General features: G+C 42.4%; 1 protein-coding gene across 3 annotated transcripts in view; it reads left to right on the top strand.

Moving 5' to 3' along the window:
• Window positions 1-27,268, top strand: part of SUGCT (succinyl-CoA:glutarate-CoA transferase) — a 658,579-nt gene that overhangs the window by 502,731 nt on the left and 128,580 nt on the right. For 2 of the 3 annotated variants that reach the window (XR_005594440.1, XR_005594439.1), the window contains exon 14: window positions 9,671-9,819. The exons of the other annotated variant lie outside the window; for it this stretch is intronic. The gene's annotated coding sequence lies outside the window, so the exon portion shown is untranslated. The remainder of the gene's footprint in view (window positions 1-9,670; window positions 9,820-27,268) is intronic. 3 annotated transcript variants of the gene reach the window in all.

A 27,268-nucleotide genomic window follows, 5' to 3' on the forward strand; every position in this document is an offset into this window, starting at 1 on the left:
TTAGGGTAAGAAATGCACAATTGATGCACCCAACCAACCTCAACTCTGCCCTTTAATGATGCCATGACGGGGAGATGATCCTAATGAGCCCTTAAAAATGTGTTTCTTTTAATTTGGGACACTAAACACTAAAATGCCTTAATCACAATTGTATTATACCTGCATGATACCATTAACTCCATTTTAACCTAGTTTTTGTTCTGTTTTGTTTTATTTGGGAAAAAGAGTGAGTTTGTAGAAAGCGGTGCTTTAGAGAGCCCAGATTTTGTAATGAATATCTGGGACTATTTTCTAAGTATTAAAAAGAAAGAGATGATTTATGTTTATGTGTGTGTGTATTTGCATGCTGTGCACAATTGAGGTGGAGCTGGAGAGGAAAAGGTTTGTAATCTGTGGACCTAATCCAGTTCCAATTGAAGTTGAGTGTGTCGGCTAAAGAGAGAGTTAGATTAGGCCATGTGTGAGAGAGAATTTGGAAAGGGGAAAAGATATATTTTTCCTGTGGCTGTACCACAAAGGAAAAGAATAGCACGGGTCATGTGTAGTATATTGAGGAGTGTTTTGTATTTGTAAGCCATCACTTTAAGGGCTTGTCTACACAGTGCAATAAAATGCACCGGAAAGGTGTAAATTCTAATTCACACCAATGTGTTGTGCACTAACTGGCCTGTGTAGGCCCTGCTGGCATGCAGTAAAAGTTCCCTAGTACACATTACTGTGTATTATGTTAACATACACTAGGGAACTTTTAGTGCTCACCACAGTGTCTACATGGGCCAATTAGTGCACAACATCTTGGCTCACATTAGAATGTATACCTTTCTGGTGTGCTTTACCATATTGTGTAGACAAGCCCTAATAGTTGGAGGATTTTCTGTCCGGCTTGCAGGCTATGGGGCTCTGTAATGGAGCATGCAATCAGAGTCAGTTTTGGAGCTAGCTAGCCTAGAGTAAGGTGGGATGGGTTGTGGCTCTCTATTTTTATGGAGCAGCCTGCTTTGTCTCTCTCTGTTTTGGGGTTCTTATGTGTTATCATATTGAATTCTAAGAAATAAAGTACTATTACATTGCAGCTCTCCAGCAAGAATATTTGTTTTTGTCTAACTTTTCTGTTTGTATGGTGTGAACATATTAATATGAATGCAAATCACAAAAGGGGAGGGATAGTAGGGACTGGGTAGGAGGGTGGATGAAGGGATTAAAAAGGAGTCACAGAAACTGTGACTTCCAATGACCTCCCTGAATTTAGCCCTGTTGGCTGGGAGCTGCAGGGTCCCCCCACCACTCCCTGTGGCCGCGGGTCTCAGGGTCACACGGAGTTCCCAGATGCTGCGGGCAGCGGGGGCACACCTGGAGTGCCTGGCTGCTGTGGGCGGCAAGGGCCCCCACAACGCCTGGTGGACGCAGGCAATGGGGGCTCCCTGCAGCTCCCAGCTGACGCAGGCAGTGGGGCCCCCTGGAACTCCCTGCCGCTGCAGGCAGTGGGGTTGCAGCTCCTGGCCGTCTTGGGCAGCAGCTCCCCCCCCCCACAGCTCCCACCCACTGTGGGCGGCAGGGGCACCCCAAAGCACTGAGCCACTAAGGGCAGTGGGGCCCCCAGAATTCTGAGTTGCTGCAGGTGCCGAGGGTCCTTCAAAGCTCCCAGCGGCCGCAGGTGGCAGGGGTACCCCAGAGCTACAAGCTGGGGGACCCTGGAGCTTGGAGCGGCCCCTGCAACTGCCCAACCTCTGCAGGTGGTGTGAGGACCCCCATTTTGTCAAGGATATTTTTAGTAAAAGTCAGGGACAGGTCATGGGCTTCCATGATCTTTTCATTATTGCCTGTGACCTGTCCATGACTTTTACTAAAAATATCCCTGACAAAATCTTAGCCTTAGTCATTATGCGGTGCTCTACCTTATGCTGCCTCACCTCTCTCTGCTGTCACCTTGCCCTCCACCCTTTTGTTTGCCAGCTGTTCACCTGTTCAATATTGTCAGAAACCTAGATTGTATGGATCTCTGGGGTGGGGGGCTGGCCTTGTGTTAATGGTTTGTACAGTGCCTGCTACAGCACGGCCCCGATACCTGACTGGGTCCTTAGGCATTACTGCAGGAGAAATAAACAATAAGTAGAAGAAATAATGACATCTGCAGTGTGTCATTACATAATTCAGCCCATACATATGCTTATCATGTGTTCTGTAAAGGCTAATGTCTATGGAATGCTTAGAAGGACTTGAATACTTATCAAATACTTAAGAAATGTACTGTGTGGGCAGCTACTCTTTTTTTCTGGCACTCTTTTTTCAGCCTTGACACTAGCTTCAGGGCAACTGCTGGGGAGAGAGAAGATGCAATTAAGAGAGTGCCTGAGTCAGTGCCACAGGGTTTTGAAGAACTGGGGGCGGGGGACAGAGGGCACCCACAGGCCGGGCTCAGGGGTTATTCAGTTACTGTAGAACAGTGACTATGTGTGTGTTGTATGCTGCTGCCGCTTTGTTTTCATTTCATGGCTGTCACCAGTGCTGGTGCTAGCTCATTGGGGGCCCTCCCCGACACAACACATACTAATAATTAATAGGAGGCCCCCTTGAGCTGCTCGGGGCTCTAAGGAATTGCTTAGTCTATTTATGCCTAGTGCCGGCTCAGTCTGTCACAATCAGTTAGAGTGAGACAAACAACGTGCTGCTCATTGCCGTGTGATTTTATTTTATTTTATTTGTCTGATTTTATTTTGGCACACAGCAGCAGAGAGCAGAACAGAGACACTGTAGCTTGACTGTGGTTTGAGAGCGAAGCACACAGAAAACCAGCACAGTACTATCTCAGCCTTTGAAGTTGCAGTGTGGCACCAAAAATCCTCAAGTTCCATCAGCCAATAGCGGTGCTGGTAGAATTCTTCCCAGAGATGGCAGTGGTAGTAGGAGAAGACAGTGAGCCAAAATGAGCTCTGTGTAACCCCACAGACATTGATGAATCAAGCCTCGAGTCTGAAATTTCTTGGAATTTCTCTGTTTGCAAAACAAAGGCAGATGACTGAAAAATGAGCCACTTTCAGTTATGAAAACAGCTTCTGCGACTGTATGACATTTCCCATGGGTACCAGGGTTGTGCGGCGCCTCGCCACCCCCTGCTCTTATCGTGAGGAATTCTTGTCTGTGCAACACAAACACTGCCTCTCAGGCCTCGCTCTCTTTGTACAGGTAAGTGATAGGCACACACAAATCCCTGAGTCCTCCAAGCTTCCCTTTGGAGTGCTCAGCCCTGTTCCACTGAACACTCACAGGACTCTCAGATCCTCTACTCCCAAGGAAATAGTACACACCAGCTTGTAAGATTCAGCTCAGAGTCACCACTTTACTTAACACACCATTGGCACGGACTTTTACTTTTCCCCGGGGGTGCTCCACCCCCGTTCTGCCCTGAGGGCCCACCCCCACTCTGTCGCATCCCCCTAAGGCCTCACCTTTGCTCTGCCTCTTCCCGCCACCACTCTATCCCCTCCCCTGAACCTCCACCCACTCATCCAAGACCCCGCCCTTGCTGTGCCACTTCCTGCCCCCACTCCGCCCTCTCCCCAAGGCCCTCACTCACTGGTCTCTTCCCTCCTTCAAGCCCCTCCTTGAGCTGCCAATCAGTTATTTGGCGGCGCCCCTGATTAGCTGATCGGGGGTGTCACAAAACAGCTGATCGGCAGCGCTGCCGAACAGCTGTGGCTGATGGGTGCTGAGCACCCACTATTTTTTTTTCTGTGGGTGCTCCAGCCCCAGAGCACCCATGGAGTCAGCGCCTATGTTACACACAGAACTACACAGTGAAAAAAAGAATAAGTGTATTGTCAAAGAATAGTGATACAGGGTGAGAATATTGGAAACAAATGGTGATATATAAAATAAAATTATAATATGCTTTCTAGAGCCTAAACTTAACTCACAAGCCATTCCCCTGTTTACTACAAGATAGCTTGCCTCAAGTCCTTTCCCCCAGCATTTTCAAAGAGTTTGGCTGAGACCCTTGACGTTCACCTGAAAATAGGGTTTCCCAATCCCCTGCTGTTTATCTCTTCCTGTTAATTTCCTTGAGAAGGCTGTTCATTTGGCTTAGGATGCTAATAGACTCCTATTGTGTGGCATACAATACACAATGATCCACTATGGAGATAAGTGTATCCGCTGTCTGGAGAAGTTTGTCTCAAGACATGCTACCTTTGAGTGACCTTCTTAAAACAATAGACCCAGAGAATATAATTTTTAGTATATGTACCTAACTCCTCAGATATTCTCCATACATACATCTTGCAATGGTTAGGATGACCAGCATGACTCAGGCTTTCAATAGACACCTTACATGATCCCTTGCTGGTGAACCCAGGAGATCCTGGTACCTCTGCCAATTGGCACGAAGAAGTCCTTGGGTCACAGAGTGTTGCTCAGTGGGTCCTCTCACCTACTGATCTCTCGAGGGTCAGTCTTAACCTGCACTAAGGGAGACTTTCTTGCGCACAAACAAGCAAATCTATTTCTTGCTCACTAGCTAGTGTATCAGCACAGTGAGGGTGAGGGAGATGTCTCACCATTCCTGGTTGCATCCTGTTCTTGTAAAGCACCTTGTCCTGCTGAAAACAAAATTCCCATTGTTCAAATTCAGACATTTTAACCATGCACATTAATAGTCTTGGGACATATCCTGCTACCCTTAGTCTTATGAATAAGCCTCAACTGATGCCAAGAGGGCCACTGACATCACTGGGGCCACTTGTGTTACTAAGAGTTGTGTGAGAAAGGGTCACAAGAGAAGTCTTTTTGTTTGTAGGTTAAAAAGCTTTCCTGCCTGGAAAATCCAACAGCATCGCTAAAAAGGGAAGGGATTGAATGAGGGAATTTTTCACTTTTTGAGTAGCTTTATGCTATTGCTAAAAGCCCCTTGTGACCTCTACGTCTTATAGCAATACCTAAACATTTCATTTTGCATTGTAGGTAGACTAGCATTATCATCCCCATTTTACATACGGGAAACTGAGACACAGAGGGTTAAGTGACTTATAATAATATATGGAGATATACCTATCTCATAGAGCTGGAAGGGACCCTGAAAGGTCATTGAGTCCAGCCCCCTGCCTTCACTAGCAGGACCAAGTACTGATTTTGCCCCAGATCCCTAGGTGGCCCCCTCAATTATTGAACTCATAACCCTGGGTTTAGCAGGCTAATGCTCAAACCACTCAAGGCCCCACAGTAAATCAGTGGCAGAGCTGAGAATAGTTCTCCTAATTCGCTATCTATTGCCTAGTTCCTTGCATCATGCTCCCTCTAGAGGAACAGCAGCCATTGCACTTAAAGTTGCAAAAGTATTTCCATGCTAACCCTCTCTTTTCAGTTGCTTGTTGTTTTCTGAACCTTTCACCAACTGTGCTAAGATTATTCAGGCTTGCTCCCTTTATTTGATGGTGCCATTTTTGGCAGGTCTGAGCAAAATGTTCAGCCATTTTGGATTATACAGTGAGGGAAATACACTCCGCTCCCCTCTCTAACTAAAAAATAAATAAATAAATCCTACGAATTTGTTTTTGAACAGTTGTGGCTGTACTGCTGAAACAGCGGGGGAGAGGAAGCTGAAACTGGCACAGAGATTGGACCCTTGGAAGAAAAATGACATGGTGTACTTTGGTGAAAATTGCACTGTGTGCATGTGCAATACACTTTCCACTGTTTTTGCTAAGCTGGCAACGTGCACAACCAAGAAATGCCATGATGCACCTGGCTTCCTTAACTATGTATTGTTTGAGAAATAGCATGTGGGCATGTAATTAAAGACTATCTCATATTAAGGGTGAGAGGGAACCAATTTAAAGCTGTGTCTACAGCCGTTATCATTTCCTGACCTTTGATTGCTTAACATGCAACTTGAATAGTCTATCAAGGTAGGAGAGAATATTCTATTAAGGCAGGTAGGTGACCTGCCCACACTCCGCTTCCTGGGATCACCACATTGTGGGGCATAGCATGAGCAGGAGAACAGCCTTCACAGCACAGCAGTGATGGACAAGAACAAGAAATGGGTGGAGGCTTGACTCTATGACCCTCCCACTCCAATGTGCTGGCCAGCACAGCTCAGCCAGCATGGAGAGACTGTTACTGGTACAATGCAACCTTCACCTGTAGCAGATTACTTCCTGTTCTCCCCCACAACCCTGAATGAGGAGAAGGGAAACCAGGAGTCACAGTGTCTTCTCTCTTCTGCTCCGGAGCAGCTGCACCACTAGTTGATCACAGCTAGTTTCAATCTAACCCATAGTTGCTTTGATGGACCGTGTACATTTTAAGCATATGTGCCTATGCATTTCTAGTACTGTCTCCAGGCTATCTTGACACCAGACTGTTCAGGCATGTGTGTTACATATATAAAGAGATTGAACTATTTTAGAATATTTTTGGTGTTTATATAATTAAAAATGGCCTATACTTTTTTTCCAGGAAGAAAGTTCATATAATAGTCAGTTTTTCAAATGTATTTAGGCACCTAAAGATGCAGGTAGACACCTAGGCTCAGATTCTCAAAGATATTTAGACTCCTAATTTCCATTGAAAGTTAGGAGCCCTAAAACACCTTTGAGTATCGGGGCCCCTGTGGGATTCTCAAAAGCACCTAGGTGCCTAATTCTCCTTTTCAAAATCCCAGGAGATCCCTATCTGCGTCTTTAGGTTTCTAAATACCTTTTAAAATCTGGCCCCTGGTGCTTTTCCTGGATGAAAGAAAGAAAATGAGTTGAGCTAGTTTGCCGATTAGCAAATGGCTGCTACTTCATGGTCTAAGCAAAAAGATGTTTTGGTCTTAGTCCTGTTTCAAGAAGATTATGGTCCCCATCTCCAAACCTGACATCTCAATTGTGTACTTGTTGGCAGGAAGGCTGAGTTCTCAGTGAGCACAGCATCCAGTCTTCCTTTCGGTGTCGCTGCTCGAGGTCAAAAATAAGGCATGTTTGGAGAGGCAATGTAAGGAAGCCTGTGCTTTCGGTACCCATGCTGTTCCTTTCTTTGGATAAATAGAAGACTTTAGACTCCAGGGCTGTCAGTGTGGCACCCTAAAATGGGGGGAGGGAGAGTCAGCTACTATGTAGGCACAGCAAAATTTACTATAAATGGGTCTTAAGTACATAATTACATGATAGATCCAAATGGCTCCAAAAGAGTTGCTCCAGGCTATTGTGTAAGCAGTACTCCTTTGAGAAATGTATAAATACATGTAATTCAGTACATAATACGCATGTTAAAAAACTACCTAATTACGTATTTTCCCAGGAGAACGAAATGGCTCCAAAAGAGCTGTTCCAGTCTCTTGAGTACACAATGTGTGTTTTATAACCTTCCATGAATCTCTTCCATTCTTTTTCCTTTAGGGGAAAAAAATAGCAAGGAAATTAAATATAAAACACCTACTGTACATTTAATTTAAAGGACAAAACACAATGTTGAAATAACATTAAGGGTGTGACACACACCAAGAAAAGCCAGGAGACTGGGTGTTAAGACTGTTACTCCATCCTTAACTCATTTCACTTATATAACATTTCATACAACTTTTCTGTAATGGTTGTGTCTGATCGACCTAGTTAGGTACTTATGTGGCCTGCATTGCTCTGGTAACTGAGTACTTCCCAAGTAGTTATACATGGATTTTTTTTTAATCTCTCCTCTTCACAGCCTCTAGATGAAATAGGTTGATTGAGTAGTTAGTTGGGGGGGGAGGGGTTATGTTTGGGTGTGAGCAAATGGCCACGTTGTGTGTGTGTAAAAACTTACTGAGGGAAAGCTAACTTGGAGAAATGAGTTTTACATTTCATTCTGAAAGGGGTGAGGTCCATGGTCATTCAGTTAGTCCCAGATAGTCTAGGTCCAACCAGGGGCGGCTCCAGGCCCCAGCACGCCAAGCGCGTGCTTGGGGCGGCATGCCGCGGGGGGCGCTCTGCCGGTCGCCGGGAGGGCGGCAGGCGGCTCTGATGGACCTCCCGCAGGCGTCCCGGTGGAGAGTCCGCTGGTCCCGCGGCTTCGGTGGAGCATCCGCAGGCACGCCTGTGGAAGGTCTACCGGAGCCGCGGGACCAGCGGACCCTCCATAGGCACGTCTGCGGGAAGTCCACCGGAGCTGCGGGACCGGCAACTGGCAGAGCGCCCCCGTGGCGTGCCGCCGTGCTTGGGGCGGCGAAATGGCTAGAGCCGCCCCTGGGTCCAACTCCTGTGAAAGTTCTGTGTCCCACATTCAAAAGTCTCTCCCTGTTGGTCAACAGTTTCATTGTTTTGGTGGAATGTAACTGCCATGGGAAGTCGTGGTCTTGGAGCAAAAGACAGTGTTTTAGGTAGCTAGTGCTAACCCCAAGGAGGGATTTGAATATCAGGACAGAGACCTTGAACTGGACTGTATTCACTGGAGAGCCTGTTCAGAGAGTGGGGTATCACAGGGATGCATAGCAACCCATGTTGCTAAGCAGACAGACTATTGCATTATATCTTTACCTTTTTTGTTTGAGTCAAATTCCATCTGGTGGGCTCTCTTTCTACCCCATTCCTGGAAACAAACAGAAAATAAACTAATTCAGCCCTCCACCCAGTACATACAAGTAATTTATCTTGTACTGTATGTTAGTGTCACAACACACATACAATAAATGCTTCCCTGGTTCTGGAACTGGCAACCCTTTTCAATTGGGTAGTGGTAGGAATTTTGTGTATTAGATGCCTTTACCATTGGCTAATTCCATACTGTAGGATAGCCCTGTTTAACAAAAATGCTAGCCCTGTTACATACACATTCCTCCACTGTTCTGTTTCTTACAGTTGTACCATTTAATTGGCATAGGTAACAAAAGTTATAGAAAATCTTCTACTGTATGCCAAGATAACCTATTGCTACATGCTTTTATTTTCCAAAAAGGATTGCTCTTCTTCATTCCATTTTCTCTTCCTATATGATCCTCCCATGATTTCATAATGCTGCTGTAGTCATGACATCATATTTCTCACCATAGCAACAGAGTATGACATCATGTGCACAGGGTTATAAATTCACAGTGGATCAAGGAGGGGGATCTGAAATATTAGCAAAGGCAACACAGGAAACGACTGGCCAAGTGAATTTACAAAATGCGTGCTCTTTAAAGTTTACTTCAATATGAAAAATCTCCATTTAAAGTTTTGTTTTATTATGATGTTTTCTGGGTGGCTTATGCTGTCGGGTGTTGGCAGGCTGAGAATTCTGGATGTCTCTTGAGTTTAAACACAGCTAGAGCATTAACTAGTTTGGTATGCACTTAATAGCAGTGCAGGTGGCAGAGGGAGATCGAGAATGAAAGATAATGTCTCTTTTTCCCTTTTCCCTGATGCATATCTGCTATTTTCATATTGGGTGGCTTTATTTGAGTTGGCACACTCCAGATTTTCAGGTTAGAGGAATGTTGGCATGCTGTTAGCACAGGGAATGTTAATCCTGTACAAGGTCACTTAAAAATGTTTGAATCTGAGGCAGGAAGTTAGAACATTGTGATGGTATCTGCCTAATGCACTGAAACGGCATCAGCGGTATGCATTAAATGAGGAACTTTCATAGGGTGAAACTGAGAGACAAGAGCGTTAACACAAAACAACTGACTACAGTGACTTAGATGAACAATTCCGTATTCTGTTTGGTATCATTTCAGGTATGGTGCTCTCCCTCGCAGTTCTGCTTTTCCTGTGCTTGATCCTGAAGTGAAGTTGTAGAAGGCCAGATCTGATTTCAGTTACACACCCTGTAAATTGGAGAAACTCTGCTGGTTTCAGTGAACTGAGTTATTCTGGACATACACAAGTAATCTAATTCATAATTTTATTGGTGCCATCATGAGCTGTTGCTGTGGTAATTAATGTGAAATCCATCCATGCATCCATCTATAATTAATATTAACAGCAAGGTGGAAGAAATACAAGCCAAAATAGGGAAAGAACAGATTAAAGAATATTTAGATAAGTTAGATGTATTCAGGTTGGCAGGGCCCAATGCAATGGGCTCTGTGGGGGTGTGATGTCTACAGCGCTCTAATGTGCTGTGCATTCATTGGTCCGAGTTGACCTTCCTGGTGCACTTTAATGTAGTACAGTTTGAAAGAGTACTATGTTAAAGCTCACTAGCAGTACACCATCAGGATCTACATGGACCCATTAATGAGCAACATGATAGAGCACTTTAAAAATTAAAGCCCTGTAGAGCACATTACCCTACTGTGTAGACAAGCCCCCAGACATATGCTGAAGTTTCATTGAAAACAATGAGAAGAAGAGTGATCCAGTCGTCAGGGCACTAGCTTGGGAGAAGAGATGAGGATTCAATTTCCTACTCCACCCTAAACTTCCTGTGTGACCTTGTCAAATCACTTAGGCCTGGTCTACACTAAAAAATTAGGTCAGTTTAACAACGTCGGTTAGGGGATATGAATAATCCACACCCCTGAGCAGCATAGTTAAGTCAACCTAAGTCCCCATGTAGACTGTTCTAGAATTCTTCTGTCGACCTAGCTACCACCTCTCAGGGAGATGGATTAACTACAGTGATGGGAGAATCCTCCCCTATCGGTATTGGTCGTGTCTACTCTGAAGCACTACAGCGGTGCAGCTGCAATGGCGTAGCTGTGCCACTGTAGCGTTTTAAGTGTAGACAAGCCCTTAAATTTGCTGTGCCTTAGTTTTCCTTCTGTTAAATGGGATAATAGTACTTCCCTTCCTCCACAGATGGAGGTCACATAAGTGCCTTAGGTAGATAGGCTAGAATGCTATGGATTTAAGAATGTGGGTAAGTGCTTTCCTGAATAGGGGCCATACTATTTAAGGCATATAAATGACAGGAGAATCCAGCCAAAACCATACTAAAGAACAGTGTCTCCCTAAATGCTTGTTATGGTTGAGTAATGACAAGCAAGATTCCAGAGCATACAGATGTCATTATTCCAAGGAAGAAATTGAGGTGGATTACCTCAGAAAATATCATATCCCATATACATACCACCAGCAGTATCTGCTTCTGCCTTTTGTCAGATGACTTATTTTATTTAAGTGCAAAAAACCAGAATCATCCCTTGTGTAACTCAATTGACTTAAACAGAGTGACCACTAGTTGGCCAAGTCATCTTTATACAGAAAACATAGAGCAAAATAGTATTTCATTGCTATTAAATCAACCAGTGGGAATAACATTTCTTTGAGGAGTGTACATCTTAAAAAAATATATTGAGACATGCCTATCATAAACACAAGTTGCTCACACTCTACAGTTCTAGTTATCCAAACTGCCCTGTAGTGAAGTTTATTATTTCCTCTTGGAAACTTGTTGTTTTATTGATGGTTCTTCAACATGTCTCTTCTGGTGCATTTTCATTTCACAGTTCGCTCATGAACAGGGCTGGAGCTAGACATTTAGGTAACTTAAGCTAGGCCAGCTGCTACTGTGGGATAAACTTAAAAGGTCAGATCCTCTGAATTTATCCCAGCTGATAGGGATGTGGCTAGGCAGGAGCTACCTTAAAAAAAAATGTGGTGCCCTAGGCTACTTGTCTGCCACAATGTGTACGTTACACTGAACTGCTGTCTCAGGAGTGGCTGAGAACACTAGTAGGCCCGTGCCTCATCTGGAATAAATCAGTGTCACAGCTTTGATTTCAATAACTGCAAAGGAGTTATGCCACTTCCCACCAGCTGAGGGTCTGCCTCTCTGTCCTCAACAACTGCCTCTGTATCCTACCTGCTGTCTAGAGAAGTTTATCTCAAGACGTACTACCTTTGAGTGACCTGCTTTTAACAACAGACCCAGAGAATATAATTTTTAGTATATATACACCTAACTCCTCACATATTCTCAGTACATACAACTGCCTCTGCAACATAGCAAAGCTCAGCCAGATCTTTAAAGTTAAACCTTACTTTTGCTTTATGAAAGTTAAAGGATTTTTTTTTAAACCCGGTGGAAAGAGAAAACATCTCTGCTGCATAAAGGAAAAATTAAAAACATTGTGCTTTGCACTCACTCTCAGCTGAATATGATATTGCATAAGAGATTCTAGCAAGAGCTTAAACAAATGCTTCACAAAGAATGCTTATTGTGATTTAATTCTCCATTCCTTCTACTTATGCAATGGCTATTTTGCATGGAGATTGAGGCATGGGTTGTCACGGCACTCTTCCTCATGATTGCATTCCAACGTAGCTGTGAGAGGGCTCACCAAATCTCCATTTAATTTGTCATTTTCTCAGTCATTCAGTGAGTTACATCTTCATTATCACTGGATAGCAACCCACAAACAGAATTGTTTTTTTTAAAGCTTCAATTAATGTGCTCCCAAAACCACTTTTGATGTCATACTGCCCAACAAATGACTCCCCTCTGTTTATGAAATGAGAAGATCCACAGGCACATAGAACCTCCCCCTTTTTAAAGTTAGTTTAGAAGTTTCTTCTTTGTGTGTTCATGCACAGGCAAACAAGAACCTTGGAATGGAAACATACAAAACCCGTTCCTGGTGCCTGTTTTAACCTGGATTAGTTCTTCTTTGCTTGGATAGTATCACCACAGACAAATGACATGAGTACTCTCAGAGTAACCAGACGTCCCAATAAAATTGGGACAGTCCTAATATTTGGGTGGTTGTCCCTCATCCCGACCGATCTTTGGTTGGGATACAATTTGTCCTGATATTTTGCTCTGCCGGCAGCACTCGGCTTTTTTTATTTTTTTTTGCTCTGCCGGCGGACCCCCGCTTCCACCCTATGTGTCCCGATAGTTTCTTCATCTCATCTGGTCACCCTCTCAGAGAGAGTACATTAAGCCATTAGAAATCATTATCCTCCTCTTTTCCTCCAGCTAAAAACAACAGTGTCTGAAAAACCAGAGAATGTCTTATGCATTACACAAATACTTGAGCTATTGGAAACAGTTTCCAACTGTTCTTTTTGTCTGAGACTGTGATGCCTGGGCCTCTATTTCTGACTCAGTTTGCAACTCTATTATTAGATAATAATAGTAATTATTTATTTGTATTCTGTTAGCATCCACAATGTGTTATCCACACACAAGATGTCTCTACCCTGAAGAGTTTATGGTCTAGTGCAGGGATGAGCAAACTACAGCCCACAGGCCACCTCTGGCCGGCCAGCTGATTTAATCTGGCCCTCGAGCTCCCGCCCCAGAGCCTGCATCCCCAGCCGGAGCCCTCACCCACCTGCACCCCAACACCTTGCCCCAGCCCGGAGCCCCCTCCAGCACCCTGAATTCCTCATTTCTGGCCCCACCCCAGATCCTTCACCCCCAGCCAGAGCTCTCACTCCCTCCTGCACCTGAACCCCAATTTTGTGAGCATTCATGGCCCGCCATACAATTTCCATACCCAGATGTGGCCCTCGGGCCAAAAAGTTTGCCCACCCCAGTCTAGTGAATACATTGTTTTGAAAAAAGATTAAAATTAGTGTTGGGCGAACCTGAAAAAGTTCAGATAACTCTCCTCTTCCCCCCCAAAATGAAGAAGTTTGTCAGTACTATTCATATGTTTTGATTCAGCAAAGCTTGGGCTGGAACTTTAATGACAACAGGGTGACTCCTGAAGTTTCTCCTGATACATTTTGCTTCTGGTTGGTCCAGATTAAATATGACCAGTATATCTTATCTTACATTGTTTCAACATTTCCTGTCCTCAGTGGAGCTTTAAAATGTGAAATAATCTGAATCACAATCCTGAAATCTCATTTTAAAAAAAGGTAATTGAACTTCTCTCAATCTTTCAAAAGATCTCTTAGGTTTGGTTCAGGTTCAGCTCAAAGGTTGTCAAAGGTTCAGAGCCAAGATTTTCAAAGTGATTAGCAATTTGGGGTACCTCAATTTTTGGGTGCTGAATTTAAGACACCTTAATAGACCTGATTTTCGGAGGTGGGAGTTACTTACTACTTAATGAAAACATGCCCATTTTTGCAGTCTTAAAAACAGAGGCAATCAAAATCACTAGTCATTTTAAAAAAACCTTAGTCCAGATGTCTACAGCAGTATACTCATTCCTACTGGAAAGATAAATGCATATTAATATCATTTATCCTTGATTAATTAATTTTGCTTGATATTCCTGTTACTTCTTTCATTAGTTGTTAATCTTAGCTATGATGCAGCCAATAACAAAACAAATAGGGAAATTCCCAGATTTGTCTCTAAAGCAAGCCACTTTCAACTGGTGCAGTAGAGAGGTATGAAATGTGGGGTCTCTAAGACATTACTACTGGTGAAATCTGAATGATATTAGCCCAATGGTTTGGTAGTAGCTCCTATCTATCTATCTATCTATCTATCTATCTATCTATCTATCTATCTATCTATCTATCTATCTAACACCACATATATGATTGTGATATCTATGTGATGTATTGCAGGACGAAATGATAAGTGGCATTAATGATGCTGCCTGTGGTAAAAATTATAGCATATGCGGTACAATCATGCCAATAAAACCTTTCTATTGCACCACACCTTTCTGTGTTATAATACTGATCTTGTGGGAAATATATTGCTCATGTTATAATTGTTATAAATCACAAGCATTAGATGTAGAATGGAAAGATGGGCAAAAGTAAAACTCCCACTCAGGTATGTGAGGGTACTCTGATGTCTGTAGCTGGTCCATGTAGAGTGGATGGAGTAATATGGACCTCTACTCTGTTTTTGGAAAATGCTGGTCTCTGACCATTATTTGGAAGGTGAATGGATTAAGTATAATAAAGTTTCCAGCCCATTAATGGAAGGTGGACAGAGAAGACTGCAACCTAAATGGATAAGAAATAAAAACAAATTGATTGCCTCTTTGACTAGTGTAAAGAATCTAATTTTGCAAAGGGCTGGCCATATTGGAAGAAGGTGCCATTGCCTCAGCCTGCCACAGGGACCAGTGAATGGGAGGGCGCAGCAAAGTCTACAAAGGACAGACACACAAACTAGGGATCTTTTTTAGGACCAGTATTATATTTGGCCTGGGCTAGGTATGACCAGCAATAATAATGAAGTCCTTCTCATGCAGTGGGTAAAATGAAATTATCATAAGCCATAACATTCATGGCTGCTCCAGTAGCATGATGCCTCAAAACCTCTCACTGAGATTGCATATTCTGAAGAAAAACAAAACGACCACAACACGGCATTTTGATTTCCTGAGCTATTGTCATGAGGGATTAGAGCCATGCTGAGCAGCAGAATTCTAGATGTCTAAAAGGCAAAATAGTTCCGCTTTCTGAGCCGTCACAAATTAGGGACTGTGGTGAAGATTTTCTAAAGTGACTCATGGTTTGGACTGTCCCATTTAAGACAAGTTAAATGGTCTCATTTCCAGAAAGTGCTGAGCAGCCACTTTCCATAAATTAGACAATTTCTTATAGTTTATGTCCTTTTTGTTGCCAAACATTAACCAGGTTAGAACATAAGAAATTAAGGGATTGTGCAGTTTACCTGTGAAGCCAGTACATAATAACATTCTGAAAGCACTAAATCTTTACAGCATATAGTATGTCTGTGAAGTGGATGGGCTGGGATAATTGGGAAGCAAAGAGAGACATCTGCTGAGTTGTTGAGAAGACATATTCTCCTAGCGCTTCCTTTGTGATGCGTTTTGGAAATCTCTTCTCTCTGAGTTTATTACTAATATTTAATTTAAAACCAGATTTGGACTATTGACAAAATTATAACTTGTAATCGGATGCATTTTTTTTCTCCCCAGTCTGATCTGGGCGGTAGTCATTCTTCCATTTCCTTCTCCTCCTGCTCCCCACACACACACACTAAGTCCCTTGCCAATTGCTCTGGAGAAACGGAGACCTCAGCCTCCTTTTGGCCTTATGTGAAAGGGCAATACTGACAGGAGCCCAGAGGCTTGTCACTCTGAAAGCTGGCAACTTTTTGGTCATTCTGGCATCCCCATGACTAACAGTGATATTTATACCGAGTGGAAAAAGTGAATTTATCTCTCTGTGTGTGAGAGAGAGTGTGTGTGTATTTGTGTATGAACATTTAATGACATTTCAAGGCATCCGACAAAAGCTTAATTCCTTGGATTGGATTTGTCAAATAATAAAATGACTTGACATAAGTATAATTGAAAGCAGATGTGGAAATATGGAATTTTAGCAGTTATTCTACCTTTTTTCTCTTGGTTTATGTCAGAAAATATTTTCTTTTTTTGTTGTTTCTTAGTTCCTTTCCATAGTATGGTGCCTTCAAGAGCAGGGGATGGTGGTGGAGCATGAAACTTTCCTTCAGAACAGAAAGCAGACTTTTTAAAATAATAAAAACTAAAATAATTAGAAGGGGAAAAAAAGCTGTGAAATATTAGTTTTGGTTCTGTGCCTCCTGACTTTGCACTGTTCAAACTTGCCTGTAGGTGAACTTTGATATATAATCATATATATTTATGAAAACTGTTTACAGCTATTCTTTGATTACACATCTCTTGATTGTATGCTTTCTAAAAGCAAGCAAACTCATTTATGTTTTCACCTTCCCCACTTGGCTGGATTGAGTAAGTGTTAGATGGAAGAAGTCATAAAGATGCAGGTCACGCATATATGTGAACACAACCACAGACAAAAGGCTGAGTGGGTTTTCCTAGCATTTTAGACTGTAAAATACATACAGCTAATACAGCTGCTGCTTAGTAAGAAAGGAAAGGGATAAGATGGAAATATCAATAATGGTAGCAAATGTATTATCAGATGCTTAAATGGTAGTGGATAAGTTTGCTTGCAGAACAGTCCTTCCTATTATGTAAAGCCAGGGTGACCAGAAATGTTAATTTTATAATATTAAGGAAAACCTCAGTGCCTGTAGAGTGATATTTTTTGTAAATTTTGTTTCTTTGCCCAGGTCTTTTTAATACCGTGTTACCTGTGTGCTATCAGACCTTTATGTTTTAAGGCATTCAAGACAGAGCAGTGTTGGTTTCAGCATATCATTGTTACAGTTCAGGGCAATTGCACCTCTATTCCCTCTCTATGGTCCAGTCCCTCTTGGCTCCAGCCTCATCAGCCGTCACCTCTGCTGGGTAGAGATATGTGTGTGTCTCCTTCCTGACTGGGGCATTCCGAGACTATGCTGTGATATTTCCAGCACAAGACAGACTGCCTAAACAGGCCTGTTTCACTTTTATGCTCAGAGATTGTACACAGTGCAATCGCCACAGTTAAGTTACCACACAGCCATTTATAAGCAAGCACATTTATCTGTAAGGTGAAAGCATTTCAGAGAAAACATATTAACAGAATAAAAGAACATACACACATGCCAATAAGCTTACCACAGATCACTCCCTTGCTACAACTGGGGATCTGGCCAGTGAACAGTCCTTCAAACCCCACCCAGGGATTTTCCTATGGTCACAACTTCATCACAGCTTCAGCCCAAGATAAGCATCCAAGTCTTACTGTGCCGTGGTAGGCCAAAGACCTTCCAACCGTTTCCTAAGGATTGGATCCTTCCGTTGTACCAGAGCTCCTGTCCATTTGCTAGATCAGAAAGAAGGCCCTGAATTAGTTTTAACCCAGGCTATTTAACCAAAATGTTTTTCTTTGTTTGTTGGTCCCTGGAGAATCCAGTCCAAACCAATATATGTGAGCCTCGCTCCAGGTTGTGGTAGCTCTCTGAAGGTGGTACAACCTGAGTGAATTTGCCGAACCACTCTCCCACTGTTCTTAGTTCATGGAGGCCTGTGGTCTCTCTCCCTCAGGGAAGTACATACAGCCCCTCAATAATACATAAACATTTGCATTTTTAATACAGTGGACTCCTAATATATTTAAACTGTATTAAATTAAGTTAAACCTTATTAAGTTTGTCTAGGATATTGTCATATCTGTAACAATCATCTGCTCTGATGTCATCTTTTTGTACAATAGGGTTGGGATTTTCAAACGAAATGAAGGCAATTAATTAGGTGCCCAACTCCCATATGGATTTAGCAGGCTAATCCTACGAAAGTGCCATTTTAGACTTTTAATTTGAGATTTATCGTTCTGTGATTTTTCAGTTTATGGTGCTTTGACCTTTGAGGATGACGGGCCATATATTCAGTAAGAGAACTCAGGCCAAAATGTTTAATAGAGGCCCCAGTTTTGAGTTCTTAAGTGTTTGGTTGCCCAACTTGAGACACCTTGGGCCTGATTTTCAGAGATGCTGAACACTTACAACTCAAACTGAAGACATCAGAGCTGCGGGTGCCTAGCACCTCTGGAAATCAGGTTCTGAGTGTCTCTGGTTGTGCATTACAAAATGTAAGCACCCAAAATTCATGGCAGCTTTTGAGGCCTAATTTTACTGGTGATGCAAATGGTGATTTAAACTGAAGATGTGTGCCAGTGAGGAGTAAGTTGCAATATTTGAAAATCCATGCAAGTGTTGAAATTATCTACCTTGAATAAACCTGGAAGTTGCCCATGGCTCAGAAGGTCAGTGGGATAGTGTGAAAAGGGAGTGAGGCCTGCCAAAAATACAAAGGGCAAGGAATGTGTCAAGGGGTTAGTCTGGCTAAGGCACTATGTAAGTGGGGCAAGCCTTGTAGAAAAGTGACTAACAGGAGAGTGTAAAATAAAGCAGCCCCTGCCTTTAAAGTATACCACCACTGTTATAGACATACCTGCCATTCCTGGTAGCGCACTCAGATTCTCATGCACTCCTCTGTACACTGGGAAGTCTAGTATCATGTTGAAAATACGTTTTGAATCATTCCTTTGCCCCCTTCTGAACATTGGGACTGCTCCCTGATAGTACTCTGTGGTTTGCTGGCCAATCTACCTGAATAACTTACTAGGGAACTCCAAAAGGCATTCTGCATGCCACACCAACCTGAATAACATGCCCCGCAATTTCACATTAGAACTTCAAAGCTAGAGCCCTTTAATTAACATATTGAATGTCCTTGAAAAGGACAGTTCACCACTCTGTGGCAAGGTCAATGTTTTAGTTTGCCTTCCATTAGCAGTAGTAACACGTCATACAGAAAACAGAAATTCTTTTGTCCTTTTCGATTCAGAAAACAATTTATATTGTTCTTTTCTAGTTCTGTAGTTGCCAAAATGACTGCAATTTATTTACCTCTCTCTGTTAGATAACAGTAGTAGAACGCTTAAATATTTCTGCAGCTAACAGTTATCTTAATTCTCAGATGGGGTAGCCGTGTTAGTCTGTATCCACAAAAACAACGAGGAGTCCAGTGGTACTTTAAAGACTAAAACCCACTTCAGTTTTTTACCCACAAAAACTTATGCCCAAATAAATCTGTTAATCTTAATTCTATAACCACAGTGCATTTTGGGATGAATCACCAGAAACACCTTTTCAAATCTCAGCTCAATAGATCCACCTGCAAAAATGTGCATGTACCCAATGAGTTAGAAAAACATTGCATTTGTGTGTGCAAATTAGGTGTTCACATGCACCAGTCTGCACATGCAGTTACTTATTCTGTGCACACATATGAGGTGTTTTGTGGGCATAACAGATGCATGCATGTTTTTAGCTCAGCTAGTTGAAAAGTTTAACATCAGCTAGCCATAAACTGCCATTAATCTCCCAGAACAACAGAGCTGTCTTTGTGCCTAGCCCCTGCATTTTCCTTTTTTCCCCCTTGTCCAGCCACACACAATCTAGGTACAAATTTCTGAAAAATTAATAATTTTAATTTGGCCAATACTCAAAATTTCAAGATTTATCAATCAGCTCTGCATGGGTAGTCACTGCTCTAGCCTTTGAAAATGTAGTCATTGTGGACACATTACCAGAGTGTTGTTATTTATTTTGTTTTCATATAGGCTCTTATCCAGCAAAGAACTTAGGTACATGATTAAGTTCATTTTGACTTCAATGGGCATATTCACATGCTTAAGATAAGCATGCACTTAGGTATTTTGCTTGGGTTGGGGCCATAGCTCATCCCATCAAACTACACTCCTTATGCTGAGTTAGAACCCACCTCTTACTTGGAAATAAAACACAGTAGTCCAACTTAATCCTTGGTTCATCTCCTCTAAAGTCTGTAGATTTATATCAAGGATGGATTTATTTCACTGTTGAAATAACCCTGGCTACAAATGCAAGACACAATGCTGAACACATTTCAGCTGGAATGATTAAGGTGGAAAAACTGCAAATGCAACTACTGCTAATGAGAACTTTTACATAATGGTTTTTATATAATATGAAAGGATAACAATGTCTTGGAAATATTAACACTGGCTGCTAGTTCTCCTGGAGTCTCTCCTGAGCTTCCATGTTTGAGCCAGAATCAGAAGGAAGTTTAGAGTGCCTTGAACTTTTTTTTAGAAGTCAGAGCTTGTGAGCTGATTGGTGCTTGTTTGCTTTGTGTGTAATACAATTGCAATTAGCATGGTTATATCAATACAGACTGTAACGTTATTCATAGCCAGGAACGTAAAGAGACAAAAACGACCAGGATTTTTAAAAGTGATTTGTGATTTTGGATACCTCATTTTTTTGATGCCCACATGGAGACACCTTACAGGGACCTTGAGAACACTGAGAGCTCAGAACTTTCTGAAAGTTGGGTGCCTTTAAGATGTCCCAAAATGGACACAAAAAACAGATGCACCCCAAAATCACCTGCCACTTTTGAAAATCTTGACCATATAGTGATGGAGGCATAATGTCTTGGTTTATACCTATAATAATTTTCCATTTATGATTGTGTACAGGGACAAATAAAAAAAAATTATTGCTTGTATAATAGGAAGAGAGACCCTGCTGAAAGTAGACACAATTGTCATACTCTATGGTACCTATAGCCATTTAAAATGAAATTCTATAGAGAGTTCATTAGCTGGGTCTAGTAGTTCATGAAGAAGTTTACAAACCAAACATGAAGAGATTCAAGAGGGCACAGAATGCTGCAGCCTACTTCTTGAATTGCACAACCAATGATACTAGTGGTGGCTGCAACAGAAGAGAAAGGTATGGTAGGAGTGTGTGTGTGTGTGTGTGTGTGTGTGTGTATATATATATATATATATATATATATATATAGGGTGTGTGTGTGTGTGCAAGAAGGGATAATTTAAGGATTCTATTATGCCCATTAAGGCACACATTAATACACTAATATTGGGGTTTGTATCTGAAGGAGACAGAGCTCTGGGGTACATAAGAGGAGAAGAGCTACTGCACCACCCTGGGAGTAGATGAAGTGCATGATTCTCTCTGTGCCTGTGTGGTTCTGCAGTCTGGTTTACTACTGTGGTATTGCCCCCTTCCTATCTCTCTCTATCCACTTTGGAAAAGTTAGGATCAGCTAGGGTGACCAGATGTCCCGATTTTATAGGGACAGTCCCTGATATTTGGGGATTTCTCTTATATAGGCACCTATTGACCTCCAGCCCCATGCCGATTTTTCACACTTGCTGTCTGGTCACCCTAGGATCAGCTAGTCATAAGCAGCTATTGACCTTCCAGTGCACTAGAGCTGTCTTTGTACCCAGCCCCTTGGAACCCTTTTTCCCCCTATTGAGCCACACAGTCCAGGCACAATTTTTCCCTAATTGTAGTTTTATTCAGTAGAATTAGTCTGTAGAACCCACACATCCAAACTATACCTGCAGTGGATTAGCCTACAGTTAGCTCCTGAGAATAGACTATGCAGAGCCTGGTTCTCATAATCTGCATGCACCGAACTCGCTAGGTTTTGTTCAGTCCTTGTCAAACCTATTACCACTAAAGCATTGTGGGTTTAAAACTGCTAGGTGCACTCTGGTCCTGATTCACTTAAGTACTTAAGCACATGTGTAACTTTAAGCACATGAATAGCCTCGTTTAAATCAATGAGCAAAAAGTGCTGAGAAAAGCACTAGGCTCGGGGTGTGAAGGATGTGGGCCTGATCTGTAATAATTTATGAATACTGTATGTGATCTGGGATAGGTACTGTATCACTTTAGTGGATTATTGGAATGTTTACTGTATGCATATGTTCATTTAGTTTACCAGCAGGGCTGTTGCAAAATTAGCAGGAGATCAACACAATAGCTCCAGATAAGCAACCTCATAAAGACAGTGAGGATCATTAAGAGCCAATGCCTGAGCTTTCAGCTGGGAAGATGCTATTCCCGTTCTCCAGACAGAGTTACAAGACTTGTTTTGCCGAGCCCATGAGATCAAAATGACAATAAACAGTTAAAAAGGTTACTTTAGACAGAAGGGAGGCAGTTGCCAGGGGACTGTTTATGGAGAACAGACTGACACAGAGACAGACTGGAAGAGCTGAAGAAGCAAAACTCGCCTGGTCCACTGCATAGAGGTAGGGCTTAGAGTAAGATAGCCATGTATGTAGCCCTTTTTTGCATTACAACCCTTTTTTCTTAAATGTTATGCTTTGTTCTTGCTGTTAAGATTAAACAGTAACTTGGTTTGAGAAGGCTCTGTGGTCACTTGTATTAACCACCCGGTCACAAGCTCCCAAAGGGAAGAACCGCAAGTGCCAAAACCAATCAGGCCTCCAGTGCAATCACAGATGGTATGAACAGTGCCTTAGACTGGGACCTGGTCACAAGATTCCCCTCCTCCCTCCAAAAAAAATTTTTTTTTTAAAAGGTAAGGACATGGGCCCTAAAACCTGAGGGGGTGCACTGAGGGATCAAAGGTTTATCTAGCACTGTAACCATAACAGGGGGTATTGGCACTGAAGAACCAGAGAACGGATGCTGGCCTTTGGGCCCAGTAAACAAGAATCACAACTTTCATTTGAAAAAAGAGATAAATCTCTAGCCCCTTTCTTTGCAATGATTGCCTTGAAAATGTAAACTTCTTGCTAAGACTTAAAGCAATATGGGATCCACTTCTGCAGCAAAAACAAGGAGTCCGGTGGCACCTTAAAGACTAACAAATTTATTTGGGCATAAGCTTTCGTGGGTAAAAACCCCACCTCTTCAGATGCAGCAGGACACTGGCGGGAGCTGACCTAAAGACCTTCCCCCCACAAACTATTGATGGCATGTATCCCAGGGAATCATTCTCATAACCCTCTGCAAAATCAAAGGCAGACCCTCTGCATAGTGGTGTGATAATCATGGGCAGAAATTGGTTTCATTTGTAGGGAGGCAACAAATAATTGTTTTGTACCCCAAGCAAAAATACCAAGATGGGCTCTGTTTGTTAAAAATATCAACCTTCGTTGAATGCAGCAACTATGGCAGCCCCTATCAAGGGGAAACCCCGTTTTAGTGGAACACCTTTGCAGTGGCCAAAGCTGAGCTTTCAGTGGAAATTCTTGCACTTTTAACTCTGGAGTGGCTACCACCACTCCATAATGATGTCAATTACCAGACATTGATAGGTAAAACCTAAAAAATTCTGGAAACTTGGGTAAAATTCCCAAAGGCTTTTGTTGGAGGAATAAATTGTTTTAAAATGCCACATTTTCAGAGTGTAGAGGACTGGGACAATAGAGCTACACTGATTAACGCCACCTGACTATCTGGTCACTAGTATGTAAGACCTTGACTATAGTTGCGTAGACTTGTGGCAGCATGTACCGTACATGTAGTGAAAGGCAGGCTGTGTCCACAATCACTGGGGTGTGTTGCTATATGCGGCAATGAAAGGCTCTGACGGGGAGGCAGTGGGAAAGGCTGTAGTGAAGAAAATGTAAACCTCTTGCTTCCACTGTGGTGGGGAAAGGCTTCAGCAGCGGGGAGGGAGGAGGACACTACTGAAATAGCCATGTAGACGTGGGAGACGCTGTCTGGGCATGTAGAGAGCCATATAGAGTATATACCCTGTGGGGGTTGAGGCAGATGGGCACTCGACTCACCTGAGCAGCGCGTCACCATCTACACCACTACTTATACCTGTGCTAGCTGGGTGAGCAGTGTCTGTACTCTACATGCCACCTTAAGTATAGACCTACCCTCGCTAGCAGGGCAAATATGTGTGCATTTGTGTTCCTATATACATTTCTATACATTTCTCAATGAAAGAGCCTTTTTCTGTGTGTCAAAATGAACATTTCTTCCCTGCTGCGTTTGTCTTCACTTTCTTTTTTGGGGGAGGAAGGGGATAAAGGAAGAAAAATGCAAACCTACTCAATATTTCATATTTCACCACTGGTGGGACTTTATTTACCCAACGTCCAGAAAGAACTACACTGAGTGTTGGATTTTCAGAAGCATCTAGGAGCATAAGTGACTTTGGTGCCTTTGGAAATCCCACCCTGAAACAATTAGTTCCCATAATGTAACTGAACATTCATTCAATACTTTCAATAATTACAAGTCTTACCCAGAGTCAAACAAGTGACACAAGACTTGATCTTGCAAAACTCACAGATGAACTTAACTTTAGTCCCAAAAAGACTCCCATTGAAGACAATGGGACTACACACATGAGAAAGTTAAGCATCTGTTTTCAGGCTAAGGATCTTTGAAATGAAAGGCTAACTGTCAATCCATCTAGCCTTTTCTTTAACTTCCAAATCCAGATCTACCCCCCCGCCCCCTTTTACAAATTCACACTTTAACAGTAGATGCAACAAATTCCTGCCCTGAAATTAATAAATGAGGAGGTCATGGTCAAGTTTAGACTTTCCTCCCCTCCTTCACTCCCATTAAAAACAGCTTTGTAGTGCAATCCAGCCAATATTTATGGTTTTTACAACTGCATGCATCAAATGTAAATTCTGCTTCTAGTCAAGTTACTAGTAGTAAATTATAACTGTGACTTCCTCTTGGCTAAGATATTTAGCAGATAATATTTCATTTGAAATTAATCATATTCTCCCATTATTGACTACGGCTGGACATTTGTTTCAAAAGAGATCTGTCAAAATTTAAGTGTATAGGGTCAGATGTAAGCCCTTCATTATAGAGAGCCAGAATATGCTATTCAGCCATACCAAATGCCTCTTCATAAGACAGTCAAATGTGAGAAATTACAGCATCACTCTTCAAAAAGATAAAATTTGGCATGGTATAATGATTCTGTAGTTCTTGAAGCACTGTCCAAAGATAGCTAAGAGAAGCAGCCTTTCTTTTCCATTAGCCAAACTCCAGAAGGCTGCACGTTTATAACATATAAAAATAGTCCGTCTGACAGCAATAATATCTTAGTGTCTCAAGTTTAAAGAATACTGCTCAAAGAGTGACCAGGAAAAGAAAATAGATTCAGAGTCACCCAGTTTCACAGGTGTGGAATGAGAATGTGATGTCTGTAGTTTCCAGACACACATACACTAGCTTGTTGTATAGCTTACACTTGATCCTCAGTGAGAGCTATAATAGTTAAAAATATGTTGGAGCAGCATGAAAATCTGTGCAAAATTAAAAGCTTTAGTAATTAATTAAAATCTTTCCCCAGCACCAACAATAGTAAACCTAAGAAGGCCACTTTTAAAAGGCTATCCTTCTGGGCAAACTCATTGCTCCATGATATTTGAGTCATAACAGCGTGTTGTCACAAATGAGTGTCATCCTGACCATGTAAGTCCGTGTAATCACATGATGGCATTATATTGACTCTGAAGAGATTTCAAGATGATTACTGTTTTTCAGGGCTAGCTTCCAGAAAGCTGTGTCAGAGTTTGGGACTTCTCACTTTAATCAGGATGGATGGCACTGAGAACCATATCAAAATCTCACCTCAAGCAGAAGGTTCTAGCTCACTAGAAGTTTATCATTTATGAACCCAATTCTGTGGATGAGGAGACACAGTGCAACTTGGGGAGTGAAAAGAGGTCTTTAAGCCACCTCTGTGCTTCCCTTATCTTGGGCTGACTGCCTGCTAGGCTGATCCCCAGCCCAGGATAAATAAACCAACTTTCAATCTGGGTTAGCTTGTACTGATTGCCTATGTTGCCTAGAAGCCGTTATGGAAACTGGGTATCAGCAGGGTGTAGGAACCCTTTCCATTACAACACCTTTTATGTAGGCCATGGAGTGGGTAGGAGATGCAACATCAGTTCTATACCACCAGCGGATCATCCTATATTGGGCTGAGCCTGCCATTGAGGGCTACCCTGCTTTTAGGGCCACTTTGCCCTAGTGATGTAGCCCAAGATCTCTGCCTGTTTGGATTTTGGAGCAACAGAAATCAGTACAGTAGGATGTTAGGATGAACAGGCGGTGTTCTCACCTTCAGCTTGTAGTGTCTCACTGATAATGGGGTTATCCTTCTCTGCCCATGTGAAGTGCTCACTCAGGAAGTCTGTACTCATAGTGCTGATAGACGTAAGTCATGTTGCTGGTCTGGATTTACACCAGCATACCTGAGATCAGAATCAGGCTTAAGGTCTCTAGAATTTGCTGTCAGAGCACAGCCTCTCTTCACTCCTTCTTCTGAATACTACCAAGGGATGAAAGTCGCAACGTAGGCCTTAGTATTTCATTTTTAATTATGACTGGCTGGAAGTGGAATCAATGAGAGAAAAAGGCCAGAGCATAAGATCTGCTCTGCCACTGAAGTGCAGGGGAATCTTGTGTGAAACTCTCACACACAAAGAGAAGAATGAAACCTATACTTGGGACATTTTAAAAAAAATTCTCACTGCTTTTCCTTTATCTGTTTTTCACTGATATCTAGTTTTCTCTCATCCTACTTCATCCAATCCCTACCCAGTGAACACTTGCTGACTGGATCTAGTTGTGAATATACAATGGGTAATTTTTGTTGAGCTCTACATACAAACAGTGGGGGTTCTAATACAAGTAGTCCCAGTGAAGTCAAGAGGACTAGTCACGTCAGTATAGTGAGCAGGATTTGGCATTTTATTGGTATTTTGACCCCAGCCCATCAAATCTCCACACACAATTAACTTTCCTATCAGTCTGGTCTTGCTCTCAGCTTGTTGTTGAGACTCTGAGATAGTTATGAGACTATCTCAGACTTGAGCAATGTTTGTGAAGTAATTTGATAATTCCTTGCAGCAGAAGGTGCTGTGTGTAGGGGTTAAGTAAAGGACTGGGTTTACAAAACAATTTTATGCTCTAGAAGAGTTTGGGGCGGGGGGTGATTTTGCTGCCTCTGTGGCAGAAGAGAGGATAGCTCTCTTTACCTCTTTCATGGCATTGACAAAAGTCTTTGGAAACTCCTTAAGTACAATCTTTAGCTAGTGTAAACTGGCATAGCAGCTCCACTGACTTCAACAGCGCCATCCCAATTTACACCAGCTGAGGATCTGGCCCTTTGTGGCCAAGTCCATCTGTATCAGAGCTTGTTTTCTGCCACCAATGCTCTAGTTTTTCCACTTTTTTTGTCACA

The sequence above is a fragment of the Mauremys reevesii genome, linkage group 2 (assembly GCF_016161935.1).
Source record: "Mauremys reevesii isolate NIE-2019 linkage group 2, ASM1616193v1, whole genome shotgun sequence".
In the NCBI taxonomy this organism is placed as follows: Eukaryota; Metazoa; Chordata; order Testudines; family Geoemydidae; genus Mauremys; species Mauremys reevesii.